The sequence below is a fragment of the Hyla sarda genome, chromosome 1, assembly GCF_029499605.1.
Source record: "Hyla sarda isolate aHylSar1 chromosome 1, aHylSar1.hap1, whole genome shotgun sequence".
In the NCBI taxonomy this organism is placed as follows: domain Eukaryota; kingdom Metazoa; phylum Chordata; class Amphibia; order Anura; family Hylidae; genus Hyla; species Hyla sarda.
The window spans coordinates 282338592-282354027 of record NC_079189.1 but is presented as its reverse complement, the minus strand read 5'-3'; positions in this window follow the sequence as shown (position 1 = coordinate 282354027).

Sequence of the window (15436 nt, the reverse complement as noted above, 5' to 3'; positions counted from 1 at the left end):
GTGTTTAGGTAGGTTCAGATTTAGCGGTCTTTACGTATTGGGTGTGAGTTATGCTTAGCATCCTCCTGCCACCCGTGTACATATATAATTATGCGGAGCATATTAAAAAAAAAAATGGTGTTTATGTGAAATTTAGATTGTTTTTGTTAGGTGCTACGGTCCCCATTTAGGCTCTAACCGATCCTCTGTGACAAATACTTCGTCAGCACGGTTGGTCCATGGTAGTTGAAGGGTCACTCAAGGGTACGTGTATATTGTCCTCACGCTCACAGGATATATACTGTACACACGTTCGTAGCGTTTATACTGTATTCACGCTCGTGGGATTTGTACTGTACTCACGCATGCAGGATTTAGACTGTTCACATGTTCGTAGGTTTACAGTATACACACTCAAAGGGTTTACATTGTACGTATGCTCAGAGGGTTTATACTGTACTCTCGCTGGTAGTATTTATACTGTACACATGCTCGTAGGATTTATATTGCACATACGCTCAAGGTTCATACGGTACTCTCGCTGGTAGTATTCATACTTTACACATGCTCATAGGGGTTATACAGTATACTCGCTCGTAGGATTGATGCGGTATACACGCCTGCAGGTTTATACTGTACATTCGCTCAGAGGGTTTATGCTGTACACTCGCTGGTAGTACTTATACTGCACACACGCTTGTAGGCTTCATGTCATTCATACGCTCGTAGGAAGTATACTGTATGTAACACTCTCACATACGTACGCTCACAGATCCGCTGGTGCTGTTACATGTTATATCCGCTTGTTACTTTGATACTATGAATAAGTGTTTATTGCCATGGTAGCATTTAGCATGGTAGCATTTGTTCATATAGTTTGTTTGTATATACGCACACACAGTTCATTCGGTCTATACGCTCAGGGTTTCAGGCTAATGATTAATTCATGTAGTTCTCACGTTATAGTGGTTATCAATGCACTCTTGTAGGTGCATTGTAGTGTCTGCAGTGCATAGAGTTGCATAGCATTGGGGCACATGCGTTCCTCACTTTAGTGTTTATACAGCTGTTGCGGTCGGGGCCTCATATCTACCATGTCAGCAGGGGATGGGACCCAGTAGTTATTACTGACACGTTTCCTCAGCAACTGCCTCACTACACACAGGCGGTGTATACCCATTATACCTGCCACGTCTGCAGGAGAGGGGGTACATTGCGTAATTGTTGTTACTGACACGTCTTCAGAACAACGATAACACGACACATAGGCAGTGTATACCCATTATACCTGCCACGTCTGCAGGGGGATATATTGCATAATTGTTGTTACTGACACATTTTCAGAACAATAATAACACAACACATAGGTGTAGTTTTTGTACAGTGCGACAGACATCAGATATTTAAATTCATGTGTTGTATTATATATTAGTGCTTAATGCAATTATTTTATTCGTATGGGCCATATGTGTGTACAAGTTGGTCTGTGTATCTGTATATATAGTTGGTTCAGTGCATATTCGCTCATGCAGTTCATTCTAGCCATACGATTATAAGTTGTTCGGTGCATGCGCTCAGTTTGTACATACACCCATATAGTTTGTCTGGGCATATGGTCATAGATTGTTGAGCATACGGTAGTGGTGTTAGTAAGGTTCATATGGTCTTGTTGTCATGCTGGACCTACGTTCATATGATCATGGTCTGCAAAGGGGTCATGCTAGGCTTACATTTATGGTATTCAGCTCGGTATACATTCATAGGTTCATTAGGTACATATGTTTTCATGATGTTTTGTTATGATATGGTGTTTAGTCCATACATCCATGTCTTTGACTCTGTGCAGGTTTCATGGTATTGGGCGAACCTGTGCATGGATAATTCGGTGGGTCATCCTTTTTAGCTGCGCATAGGTATATATATATCGCATACGTATTTATATCTCTGGGGTTCGGGTGGTTATTTGCCTAGTCGACAGGCTAAGTATGGTTACATCTTATCTTGGCTTCAGGTTAGTCACATACTTGGTACAGGCTTTAAGTTCGGCTGGACCAGTCACGTCTACAGGTCAGTCCGGATACAACCTGACACGACTTCAGGTTGATGACAGTGTCATTATATATGTCATGTTATTCACCGTTGGGTTATGCACAGGGATATAGCTTTATTTTTTCGTTGTTTATTGCCATTTATTTACGGCCTGTCACGTCTACAGGTCGGTCCAGTTGCAACCTGACACGACTTCAGGTTGGCGGAAACGTCGTTATGGCTCCATAGGTTTACTTAGCATTTGGGTTGGGCATACAGGGACTTGGCTCTGTGTGGTTGGTTTTGTCGTCTCGGCTTCAGGTTTATGTTAGTGAGTGTTGGTTGAGTTTCATCGTTATGTTTGCTGCGTTAGTGGTTTCGTTGACGGTCACATCCACAGGTTGGTTACAGTGGTAACCTGACACAGGTTTAGGTTAGTGACTTGGTGGTCGTTTGCGTATGCACATTGGTAGCACTTGAAGTTGTGCATACGGGCATAGGGTTGTTCCCTGTTGAGACTTTTTTCACGTCCACAGCGACAGAGATCTTCTAACACACAGTCTGGAATACCTACACTATGTTTATGACAGACACTTAGAGGATGTCTCAAGTGCATTTTGTTCTTACTTGCATTTATTGAGTTTTGCCACTCTTCTTTAATCCAGCCCCTCTAGCCGTCAGCCCTGGCAGCTGGCTTAGTTAGTTGGCTAGCTGACGTCCAGGTAATTCCCCATTGGGACACCAGGACGGCTTAACGCGCTGTCCTTCAGTTGTCATGGTTTCCTAAGGTTAGAGGAATTACATGCAGGTGCATGGCCGTAGTTGCAATAACTTTACAGGGATGTAAATAATCACTTATTGAAATTGTATAGCAGATGAATGTTACTGTCAGGTTACTATCATACGGCATTTTCTCAAGTCCCACGAGTGATGCTCAGCAATCGTATTGTATTGCAATCTTCGCTTCCGCATGTCAAGGGTCCAATGTTGTTAGCAGATGCCATTGTTTACGGGGCGGCACTCACTGCAAGTTGTTTGTCAAGCATGTTCGTATTTTTGTTAATTCTTTACAGCAATCCGTCCATTATATCCAGTCATTCCCTTAGCATTAAGGATGCTGCACCGGCGTCACATCATGGTGTGCCAGCATACGTGGTTAGGTAATAGGGGTGCCGGGGAGCCAGTACCTACATGCGCTATACCCCCATTCCATAGTAAGTATTGCACGAGGCATTTCAATCCTTAGTCACGATGTTGTTGCACGAATTAATAGCGCTTTGTTCCCATTATGAGTTTTACCCTCTATTTTTCAGGTGTACTCCTACGCGGCAGTATATGGCATAACTCAGACTGCCTAGATAGGTTACAGGATAGTAGGGAACAAGAGTTAGTAAGAGGTTCAGTTAGGTAGGCTTGCTATACGATTGAGCACCGACTACAAGTGTTAAGGCTAATTTATTAAGCCTGTATTTGTGGGAGGGGCGGGATTTTGCTATAAGAACCCGTGGCAGTACCTGTGCTGCGGGTTCGTCACGTCCCACCCAACCCTCCCTCAACTTCATTTTTCACGCCATGACTATCATTATACATCAGGGTATGCCCTCTATTTTTCAGGTGTACTCCTACGCGGCAGTATATGGCATAACTCAGACTGCCTAGATAGGTTACAGGATAGTAGGGAACAGGAGTTAGTAAGAGGTTCAGTTAGGTAGGCTCGCTATACGATTGAGCACCGACTACAAATGTAAAGTTATGCATCTGGGTACTGATAACATGCATGCGTCGTATGTCTTAGGGGGGATTAAACTGGCAGAGTCACTGGTAGAGAAGGAACTGGGTGTACTTGTAGATCACAGAGTACAGAATAGCATGCAATGTCAGGCTGCTGCTTCCAAGGCCGGCAGGATATTGTCATGTATAAAAAGAGGCATGGACTCGAGGGACAGGGACATAATACTCCCCCTTTATAAAGCATTGGTACGGCCTCACCTGGAATATGCTGTTCAGTTTTGGTCACCAGTCCATAAAAGGGACACTGTGTTGCTGGAAAGGGTGCCCAGACGCGCGACTAAACTAATATGGGGCATGGAACATCTTAGCTATGAGGAGCGATTAAAGGAGTTACAATTGTTTAGTCTTGAGAAGAGACGTTTAAGGGGGGATATGATAAACGTATATGGCCCATACAAAACATATGGAGAAAAACTGTTCCAGGTTAAACCCCCTCAAAGGACAAGGGGGCACTCCCTCCGTTTGGAGAAGAAAGGGTTTAGTCTCAAGGGGCGAAACGCCTTCTTACCATAAGAACTGTGAATTTATGGAACAGTCTACCTAAGGAACTAGTCACAGCAGGAACGATTAATACATTTAAAACAGGGTTAGATACATTCCTGAAACAAAATAACATTAATGCTTATGCAGAAATATAAAATCCCATCCCTTCCCCCAATATCCCACCACACCCCTACCCTTCAATTCCCTTGTTGAACTTGATGGACGTATGTCTCTTTTCGACCGTACGAACAATGTAACTATGATATCCTACGCAGCGATTTCCTCAGCAGCAGGGCCCGCGTCTTCTTCCCTCCACAGTACAGGTGCCGATGAGTGATGTCATTGGCGCATGTACTACGTGGTGCATGGGGGCAGAGGTGACGTCTCCTCTGTGTAAGCTGCAGATGCGGCTCAAACAGAGGGGGCGCCTTCTCCTGTATGTACGTGTATCGCGCATACAGGAGAAGGCAGCGCTGTCTGCTGGGGATCTGGGATAAGTATCCCGGATCCTCAGTAGTGGTGGCAGCGGCGGGTCAGTCCGCCCCTGGCACCCCCCCTTGTGAGTTGCACCCAGGGCCGCCCCCCCTTGGTACGCCACTGACAGGACAAAACAAAACTCAGAAGACACATAAGAAAGGAAAATGTAATATGTAAACAGACACACCAGTGGCCCAAAAGCCACAGAGGTGGCAGATGCAAATAGCAGAAACTCAAAAGCTGCCATTGGAGGAAATATCGATAACAAGAATAGCCTACATGGCCTCAAGGAGGAGGTGAAAAAACAACGTCAGGAAGGTAGAAAGACCAGATGGTTCACCCCTGCCCCCATGCGGCCATAGCAAAACAACATATTAAGCTGAACACTGTAACTCAGCTATAACAACTGCAATTCAGATCTAAAGCTCTGGGGAGAACATAAATATGGGAGCCCAAACAAAATCAAAGAAATTCAACAGTAGCCGGGCTTGGAAATGGGCAGACATCCTTAGGTAGGCAGGGATTGCGAGCCACAGGGTCTAGGAGAGGCAGAATGATTGCGGGTCCCTGATCTTCACTTCCCAGTAGGCTATCACATGGGGGGAGCAGAGGAGGAGCTAAGTTCCAGTCAGTAAGCTCAGGGACAGGAATATCCAAGGTGGAGCGGAAGGAGGGCAAAGCAGAGACAGAGCATAGCACAGCAGAGCATCCATCCCTGCGAGCAGTCAAGGCGAAGGGAAAATGTACCCTATAAGTAGCCTGGTGGTCTCTAAGGGTCATCAGCAGAGGCCACAGCATTCTGTATTCTGCAAGGTGATCCAGGAAAAGCTGTAGAGGTGCCCCATCAAATAAAAAATTGCTTAGGTCACGGTGCGCTCTGTCCAGCTTAGTCTTGTGGGAAAAGGGTTCACCGAGTATGAGATTAAAGACTGCCTCTAGGGTGACTGAAAGGTCTTCGTCCCAAGTTGCCTCTGGAAGACCGCGGACCCTGATATTGTTTCATAGGCCACAAGCTCTTCCACATGGCTATGAAGGTTGCCTAGGAGTTTGGCCTTGGCGGTGACCATGGATTGTAGCTGAGTGATATAAACTCTAGTAGTGGTCGGTCTCCAAAGCTTCCACTCTGTCTGACATCTGCTAGAGTTCCCGTCAGAGGGAGGAAATCTCAGCCCTGAACGTCTCCTTAGCTGGACATGAGCTGACCCCAGGCAGGCGTTGCAGGGGATGGAGCGGGGGTCCCAGAACAGTCCAGCTCAGAGTTGGACAGACTGTTCCATGAAGCACTCGCAGTGGCAGGAGGCTCAGGCAGGCCCCGAAGAAGGCAGGAGTACTCCTTTATAGGGAAAAGAAGGAGGCCCCTGCATTCAGCTTGCCTTGGTCAGGAAGCCGCTGTTGCATGGGCAGCTGTGCAGGAGGAAGGAATGCCTTTAGGGTGTGCTGCCCAGTGAGAGTCCTCAATGTAAAAGATGGAGCAGGTGAACAGAAGGGACTCTGAGGCTGGACAATAACTAAGATGGCAGCAGGCACAGAGAGGAATGTAGAAAAGTTAGGTGGGAACCCAAATGGATGCTGGGAGACACTCCACCAACATGGTATATGGATGAATGTCCTTCACTCCCAGAAAGGGAGAAAATGATGGCAACAGGTCCCAGCCCCGGGGAGCAGAGAAGGCTGTTGCTGGAGGAGATGTGCGAGAGGGAGAGAGATTCACCTGCAGCTTGTTCTCATTGCAGGAGGAGAAGTTGGTGAGAGGGATTTCCCCATTAGTGCCAGCAGTGCATGCAGGACACCAGTTATTGGGACCTGAAGAGAGCCGGCATGTTGAAATATTGCGGGAGCAGGTGAGCACTCCTGGCAGGTCCGGATCTATGGTGGATGGGAGGGCCGCTGAAAATATTGTATGATGCTACAGAGGAGTCGGGCGACAGCAGAGGACCTGGAGGAGGCTTAGGAGGAAGTCTTAAAGTTCTCTCCATGTAGGTGAGCTGGGTTACAGCGGGCGAAAGTCCAGCGCAAGGTGCATGGAGCATGAGCTACAGACTCACATGCCTTACTCTATCTGTGCCCCAAGTGAAATGAGCCATTTTAACTTGGGATTTTTAGAAGATTGTATAGAGGCTGAAACTAGCATAAATCCACTGGAGCTCTAGTTTTCCCAAGTATATTGTTCACTTGACCTTGTTTGCAGTGATCACGAGTGGTGCATGCAAGTTTACAAAAGGTACAAGTGCCAAGTTCTTTCACTATTCACTGACGCTCAACCACCAGGTAACAAGATAAAACATTTATTCACCCATAATGCAACGTGTTTCACAGCACAGCTGCTTCATCAGGCATGAGAAGGTGAGTTCACAGCAGACTATATGTACACACATTAACACCTTCAGGGGCAATTAGTACCTGAGGGGTTACACAAGTATATCTAGAAAGGTGAACATAATTATGAAAAATACATAGTTATAAAATACATAGTTATAAATACACAAATACAATGATATAAAAGCAGTACAAGAAAATTGGTAAAAAAAAAATAATATATATATATATATATATGCACATCAAAATCTAAAAAGAGTTTGAATAGACATATACTCCAGAGATATAGCCCAATACACAATTTGTAATATCGATGTGTACATCGGAACGAACCGGTGTAGACATGAAAGGCAAATCTCACCATGTGAACGGGAACTAGCATCTCTCGACCGGGGCACTACCCTATCTTGTTAAACAGGTTTTACAGCTCAAACCACTGGTTCAACCAATTCTCATAGATAGCGAACAGCTAGGGACTATCCTGTGTGTATTTGTACCAAAAAAGGACCTAAATACCAAAATAAAATGAAAAATAAAAAATGATAATTATAAATAAAAAATATGTGCATGTAAAAATAAAAAATGAAAGATTAGACTGAAAAATAATAAATAATAAATATATACCGTATATATACTCGAGTATAAGCCGACCCGAATATAAGCCGAGGCCCCTAATTTCACCCCAAAAACCCAGGGAAAGTTATTGACTCGACTATAAGCCTAGGGTGGGAAATACATCACCCCCCCTGTCATCATCCAGACCCCCATCATTAACACCCTCATCATCATCACCCTGTCATCATCCCCCCTTCATCATCACCGCCTGTCATCATCCCCCTGTCATCATCCCACACCCCCCCTTCATCATCACCGCCTGTCATCATCCCCCCCTTCATCATCACCGCCTGTCATCATCCCACACCCCCCTTCATCATCACCGCCTGTCATCATCCCCCTGTCATCATCCCCCATCCCCCTTCACCATCACCACCTGTCATCATCCCCGCCTTCATCATCACCGCCTGTCATCATCCCACACACCCCTTCATCATCACCGCCTGTCAATGTCTGAACAGTGGTCTTCAACCTGCGGACCTCCAGATGTTTCAAAACTACAGCTCCCAGCATGGCCGGACAGCCGATGGCTGTCCGGGCATGCTGGGAGTTGTAGTTTTGAAACATCTGGAGGTCCGCTGGTTGAAGACCACTGCAGCCTTCGTCATCATCCAGACACCCCCCCCCTTTAGTTTTGTACTCACCTCCCCTCGGCGGGAAGGAAGGGTGAGCTGGTCCGGGCAATCTGTGCTGCAGGGACCGTCCGGTGGGGAGGGTTAGTTGCTCCGGGTTGTCCATCTTCCCTAGGGGGGGCCTCTTCTCCGCGGTTCGGGCCCGGAATAGTGACGTTGCCTTGAAAACGACGCACAGGGAAAAATCGTGCTGAAAAACTCGGTTTATACTCAAGCATATACGGTATATGAAAAAATTATGCATGTTAAACTTGAATGTACAATGTTGTAATGTCAATGCCTACATCGAATCAAACCGATGTAACCATCTGAAGTAGATAATTCCTTGTGAACAAAAATTACAACGCTCGGGCACTATTCTTACCATATATAAAAGATTCTTCACCTCTAGACGCTATCTGAGCAAATTCTCATGTATAGCACATCCGACCGCTGGGGACTATCAAAAGCATATTTATGCCAAAAAAAAAAATGTATATTTAGGAAAAAATGAATACAAAAAATGAAGAGGAAATTAAAACAAAAAAATATATAATTATAAATAACCAGCATATGCATATAGATAATATAAAAAATATAAATGTGTGGGAAAATAGGACCCAAAAATATAATGCAAGAAAATAAAAGATAACGATAAAAGAAAAAGAATATTGATGAAAATGAAAATAATAAAAAGTAAAAAACTATAAAAATATATATGAAAAAATAAGGATATGAAAAAAAATTATATAAAAAAACAAATAAAATATAAAAAAGGTATTATTTTACACTTTCAATGGTCTCATTCAGTCCTCGTGGGACCAAAAAGCCCAATGCAAAAATCCAAAAGGATTCCCTGTTTATAAGTTTCTGGAACCTATTTCTAACTTGTGGTGAGATAGTTTCAATGATCATGAGCTTTAAAGATTTAATATTATTATTGTGATGTAATGTTAAATGCCTAGATACACTGTGCAGCATAAATTTGTGCTGCACATTAAATCTGTGCTTATTCATACGGAACCGCACAGTTTGTATCGTGCGGCCCACGTATTGTAGGCCACAGACACATGTTAATAAATATGTAGCATACGAACTATCGCAGCTGTAATATTCCTTCACCTCATATTTCACTTTCTTATTTTCATTGAAAAAAAGTCTTGGACCCGGTCTCAATCATTGAACAACATATACCAGGGAGTAATTCAGTAGGTACATACACCTGCAATCATAATAAATGTCTATCATTCACTGTGGTAGTTGATAGTGATCTTAATTTTAAATAAGGGCCTTATTTAAATTTAAGGGATCTTAAATAAGGGCCTGTCATTTTGCCTGAGAGCATTACCTGATAGTTTTCCGCTTTTTTTGGATTTGAACAAATTTGTTCGGAAGCTAACTTTAGAACGACATTTTTCCTTGATAAATAAGAGTATAAGTTCTCCATTAGTAACAGAAGGAGAAATTATACCGAATCATTCAGACTCGGTTAGACATGTCAAAGTAACACCCACCTCATCCTTTTACCCACTACACCATAGGGGTAAACATGTCGAAACTTTTTACTCTTTGGTTTCTAAGGAGTTCAATAATATCCTGGAACAGATTTTTCTATCACGGAATACTGATAATTGGAAGTCCCTTGAGAGGGTAGCAATTAGATCTTCACGCAACAATTCCACTATAATTATTCGATCTGCGGATAAGGGGGGTGGTATTGCTATCTTGGACCGTACTGACTGTATTAAGGAGGCTTTGAGAATTCTAGCGGACACCGAATATTATGAAATTTTATTTACAGATCCCTCTCTACTCTATTTCTCTGAATACAAAAATCCAATAAAGAAGGCATCAGACAATTTGTTATTGAACAAAAAAGAATTTGAATTTCTAAATATTAAAAGCTATACTCTCCCCACCTTTTATTATCTCCATAAACTGCACAAATCCATCACTAATCCACCTATTATTTCGGGGGTCGGTTCCCTTACCTGTAATTTGTCCCACTGTATAGATTTATTTTTACAACATTATGTTCTACAGATTCCCTCATATTTAAAGGATTCCACTCAATTGATCAGAGAAATTAACACTTTAAAACTTCCCACTCATTTTTCTTTTCTTACACTTGATGTTTGTGCACTATATTTCAACATTACCACTTCCATTGGTTTGGAAGCTATTAGTTCTGTATTTGAAGCAGATCCTGATTTATCTTCTCTCCAGTCTAAGTTCCTTATTGAAGCAATGGCATTTATTCTTGAACACAACATTTTTGATTTTGATAATATTATTTATAGGCAGAGGGCTGTGCGATGGGGACTCGATTCGCACTCAGTTATGCCAATATGGTTATGGGGCGATTCGAGTCCCACGTCATCGCACAGTCCCTCCTTTTTTGTTATGTTTTATTTTTTAGACAATTTATATATGACCTATTTTTTATTTGGTCTGGGTCCCCCAAACAAGCTGAAGAATTTGTTGAGGACATCAACTCTAATAATTAGGGCTTAAAGTTTACATTACATTTTTCATCCGATAGTATCAAATTTTTTTATTTGTATATCAAGAAGGAGGGGAATGGACAAATTGTCACTGAAACTTTCTTTAAGTCAGTAGACTTTAATAGTCTACTCAATTTTAATAGTGCCCATTTTCCAAAATGGATTTGCAATGTGCCGTATGGCCAATACCTTCGGGTGAGAAAAAATTGCACACTAGATAAGGACTTTAACAAACAGGCCCTTACCTTACAACAGCGTTTTCTGAACAGAGGTTATCCAAAATCTATATTGTCTGATGCCTTCAATAGAGTAAAGGGGAAGAATCAAGGGTCTCTAGTTCAACCAAAGCCTGCCACTAATACAAATTTATTGGATTTAAATATGAAAGATATTAATCCTTTTAAAAATTTTAAATGTAATTTCATTACAAATTATAATTGTGCTACCAACAATATCAAGAAAATATTGAATAAACACTGGGATATCCTTCTGGATGAACCGGTCCTGGTAAAATTGCTACCCCCCCCCCCCCCCAACCAAATCTAACTTTCCTGCAGATCGAATAACTTGCATGACCTTATTGCTCCCAGCAAATTAAGATCGCTATCAACTACCACAGTGAATGATATACCAGGGAGTAATTCAGTAGGTACATAATCATAATATATGTCTATGTTGTTCAATGATTGAGACGGGGTCCAAGATTTTTTTCAATGAAAATAAAAAAGTGAAATATGAGGTGAAGGAATATTACAGCTGCGATAGTTCGTATGCTATATATTTCTTAACATGTGTCTGTGGCCTACAATACGTGGGCCGCACAATACAAACTGTGCGGTCCCGTATGAATAAGCACAGATTTAATGTGCAGCACAAATTTATGCTGCACAGTGTATCTCGGCATTTAACATTACATCACAATAATAATATTAAATCTTTAAAGCTCATGATCATTGAAACTATCTCACCACAAGTTAGAAATAGGTTCCAGAAACTTATAAACAGGGAATCCTTTTGGATTTTCGCATTGGGCTCTTTGGTCCCAGGAGGACTGAATTAGACCATTGAAAATGTAAAATAATACCTTTTTTATATTTTATTTGTTTTTTTATATAATTTTTTTTCATACAATTATTTTTTCATATATATTTTTATAGTTTAAAATAATAATTTTCATTTTCATCATTATTCTTTTTCTTTTATTGTTATCTTTTATTTTCTTGCATTATATTTTTGGGTCCTATTTTTCCCCACATTTATATTTTTTATATTATATAATTTTTTCCACATCCATATATACATCTATATGCATATGTTGGTTATTTATAATTATATATTTTTTTGTTTTAATTTCATCTTCATTTTTTGTATTCATTTTTTCCTAAATATTTATTTTTTGGGCATAAATATGCTTTTGACAGTCCCCAGCGGTCGGCTTTGCTATACATGAGAATTAGTTCAGATAGCATCTAGAGGTGAAGAATCTTTTATATATGGTGAGAATAGTGGCCGAGCGTTGTAATTTTTGTTCACAAGGAATTATCTACTTCAGATGGTTTTATCGGTATGACTCGATGTAGGCAATGACATTACAACATTGTACATTCAAGTTTAACATGCATAATTTTTTCATATACATATATTTTTTATTTTTCAGTCTAATCTTTCATTTTTTATTTTTACATGCACATATTTTTTATTTATAATTATCATTTTTTATTTTTCATTTTATTTTGGTATTTAGGTCCTTTTTTGGTACAAATACACACAGGATAGTCCCTAGCTGTTCGCTATCTATGAGAATTGGTTGAACCAGTGATTTGAGCTGTAAAATCTGTTTTACAATATAGGGTGGTGCCCTGGTCGGGAGATGCTAGTTCCCGTTCACATGGTGCGATTTGCCTTCGATGTCTACACCGGTTCCTTCCGATGTACACATCGATATTACATATATATTTTTAATATGTCTGGTTGTGTATTGGGCTATCTATCTGGAGTATATATGTCTATTCAAACTCATTTTATATTTTGATGTGCATATATATATATATATATATATATATATATATATATTTTTTTTTTTTTTTTAACCAATTTTCTTGTGCTGCTTGTCAGTTTTATATCATTGTATTTGTGTATTTATAACTATGTATTTTTCATAATTATGTACACCTTTGTAGATATACTTGTGTAACCCCTCAGGTACTAATTGCCCCTGAAGGGGTTAATGTGTGTATATATAGTCTGCTGTGCACTCACCTTCTCATGCCTGATGAAGCAGCTGTGCTGTGAAATGCGTTGCATTATGGATGAATAAATGTTTTGTCTTGTTACCTGGTGGTTGAGTGCCCGTGTATCCCATCTAAACCTTGGAGTTCTACTGTTTGCTTTGTTACATTTGATGAGACGTGGAGTGGCTGCCAACACCTCTATTGTATCTCACGTCCTAATCCATTGTTGCACTTGGTGGAGTGTAACCCATTGTGGTAAGCGCAATATCCACCTGCATAATTCCTTTCTGTGCAACAACAGTATTACACTATGGAGCACTGTCTGTTTTTTCTTTTAATTCACTATTCACTGAGGTTTGGACTAAAACTAATAGCTCTTGGGATTTTTGGGATGACCAAATGGCTGGACCCCCATGATCAATGATTTATGACATGCACCTTTTTGATGACTTTTGATGAATTATGCATTCTAGGTAAGCTACAAATTAAATTTAACTTATAATAAGTTGTATGTGATGTTTGTTTGCACTTGTTTGCTCCTGTTTTGGCACAAGTATTTTGTGTGTTTATAGTATAGCATGTTTGATACGTAGCTTTGTGTTTGGCGTGTGCATTAATCATGTTATTTGCAGGATTAGGGTGAAAATCCCTACAGATAACAAAGCTTCTAAGGATAAACAGACACAATTAGAGAACTGGTAATATGTGCCTATTGCAGAAAGCACAGAAACCCAGGGAGAGAGAGTACAGAGCGACAGAGTTAAGAATTTAGTTCTAAGGGAGGAACTATTTGAAATACATAAAATAGATAAACAGGGAAACAGAAATCATTTGATCAAAGAAAAGGGCTTATTTGATTTTACAGGACACAGGATGTCTTCTACCGTCCATACCCTGGGCGAATCCTTTCTAATAGATTCCTTAATGGGGTGGACCACAGTGCAAAATGAAAAATATATCCATGATAAAGGAAGCTTATCAAAGAAGATGCAAACTAAAGGAGAAACAGTACTTCATTTACCTGCAGATTTGTTGGTCAAGTCTGTTACAAACCATGAGATAGAGAAAAAAAGTGTTACTGAGGACAACAAAACTGAACACAAGATGGATCACTTTCTAAATACTCAAGAGAACCTAATTATGCCTTCCAAAATCATACCTACTGTTAATTCTGAGGTAACAAAACTGGAAACCTTGGGCAGAACATCAAAACGAGAACCAAAAAGCTGCCATATTAAAGAAAGAAGTAGTGCGTTTGAAAGTAATCAGCAGGAGGACAGGAATGGCTCTCTTGAGAAACCGAATCAATCCTACATAGCCCTTATTTCAAGAGCAATCTTGTCCACCCCAGAGAAGAGACTGCAATTAAGTGACATATACCAATGGATTATGGACACCTACCCCTACTACCACAACCAGGTAAGAATACATTTTATGTTATGAAAAAAAAAAAAAGTCCTTTAAGAGTAACTAAATATATTAAATGTGATAGATATTTTGGATGTGAGGTCTTAGCATGTTAGAGTCTTAAAAGTTTGTTAAAGTTCTTATAAATATGTATCTATAGCCATCATTTTGGCTGGTGAAATGTTATCTGAAGGAATAGACTTTTATTATATGTTTGCAAGTCCTATCTGCTATTTGTCCCACAGCTTGTATACACAATTAAATCAAACACAAAAGAAATAATGAAGTTTGGAAAATGTTGACACTTTTACCAGTCTGGCATGCTTTAAAAAAATTTAGTTTACTCTTAATAATGAAGAACTGTCACAGTACTGATGTATTAGGTTTTCAAGAGTTGGGTCTGAACATTTAGAGGCAAAGGTTACTAGGATTACCTTTAACAGTAGTAAAATTAATCACAATCACTGTAGTTATTTATTTTAAATTTTTTTTACTGTATATGTAGTGTATAATAAAAATATTCCTGTTTATAACCTTTTGTTATATGTCTTTTTGTTGGTAAGTAATGCATGCTTTGATTAAATTAACTTTTAAATCCCAAGTGTCTAATTGTTAGTTATAATTTGATTTATGCAATAACAATGACTTTCTAATGACTACATCGAATGTATGTACCAGGATAAAAGTTGGAGGAATAGCGTGCGACATAATCTTTCGCTTAATGAGTGCTTCATCAAGGCTGGACGGAGTGATAATGGAAAAGGACATTACTGGGCAGTGCACCCTGCTAACCTTGAGGCGTTCGCCCGTGGAGATTATCAGCGACGCAGGGCTAGGAGACGGATTCGTAGGTATATATCATTTTTGTAATATTTTTACTAATATAAGGGATGAAAAGTTGTAATATCAGTGAAAATGGACAAAAGTAGCTTCTATAGCTCCAAACTGAATTCATAATATGGATCTATAATACTTTTAGTATACTTGCGGTCAA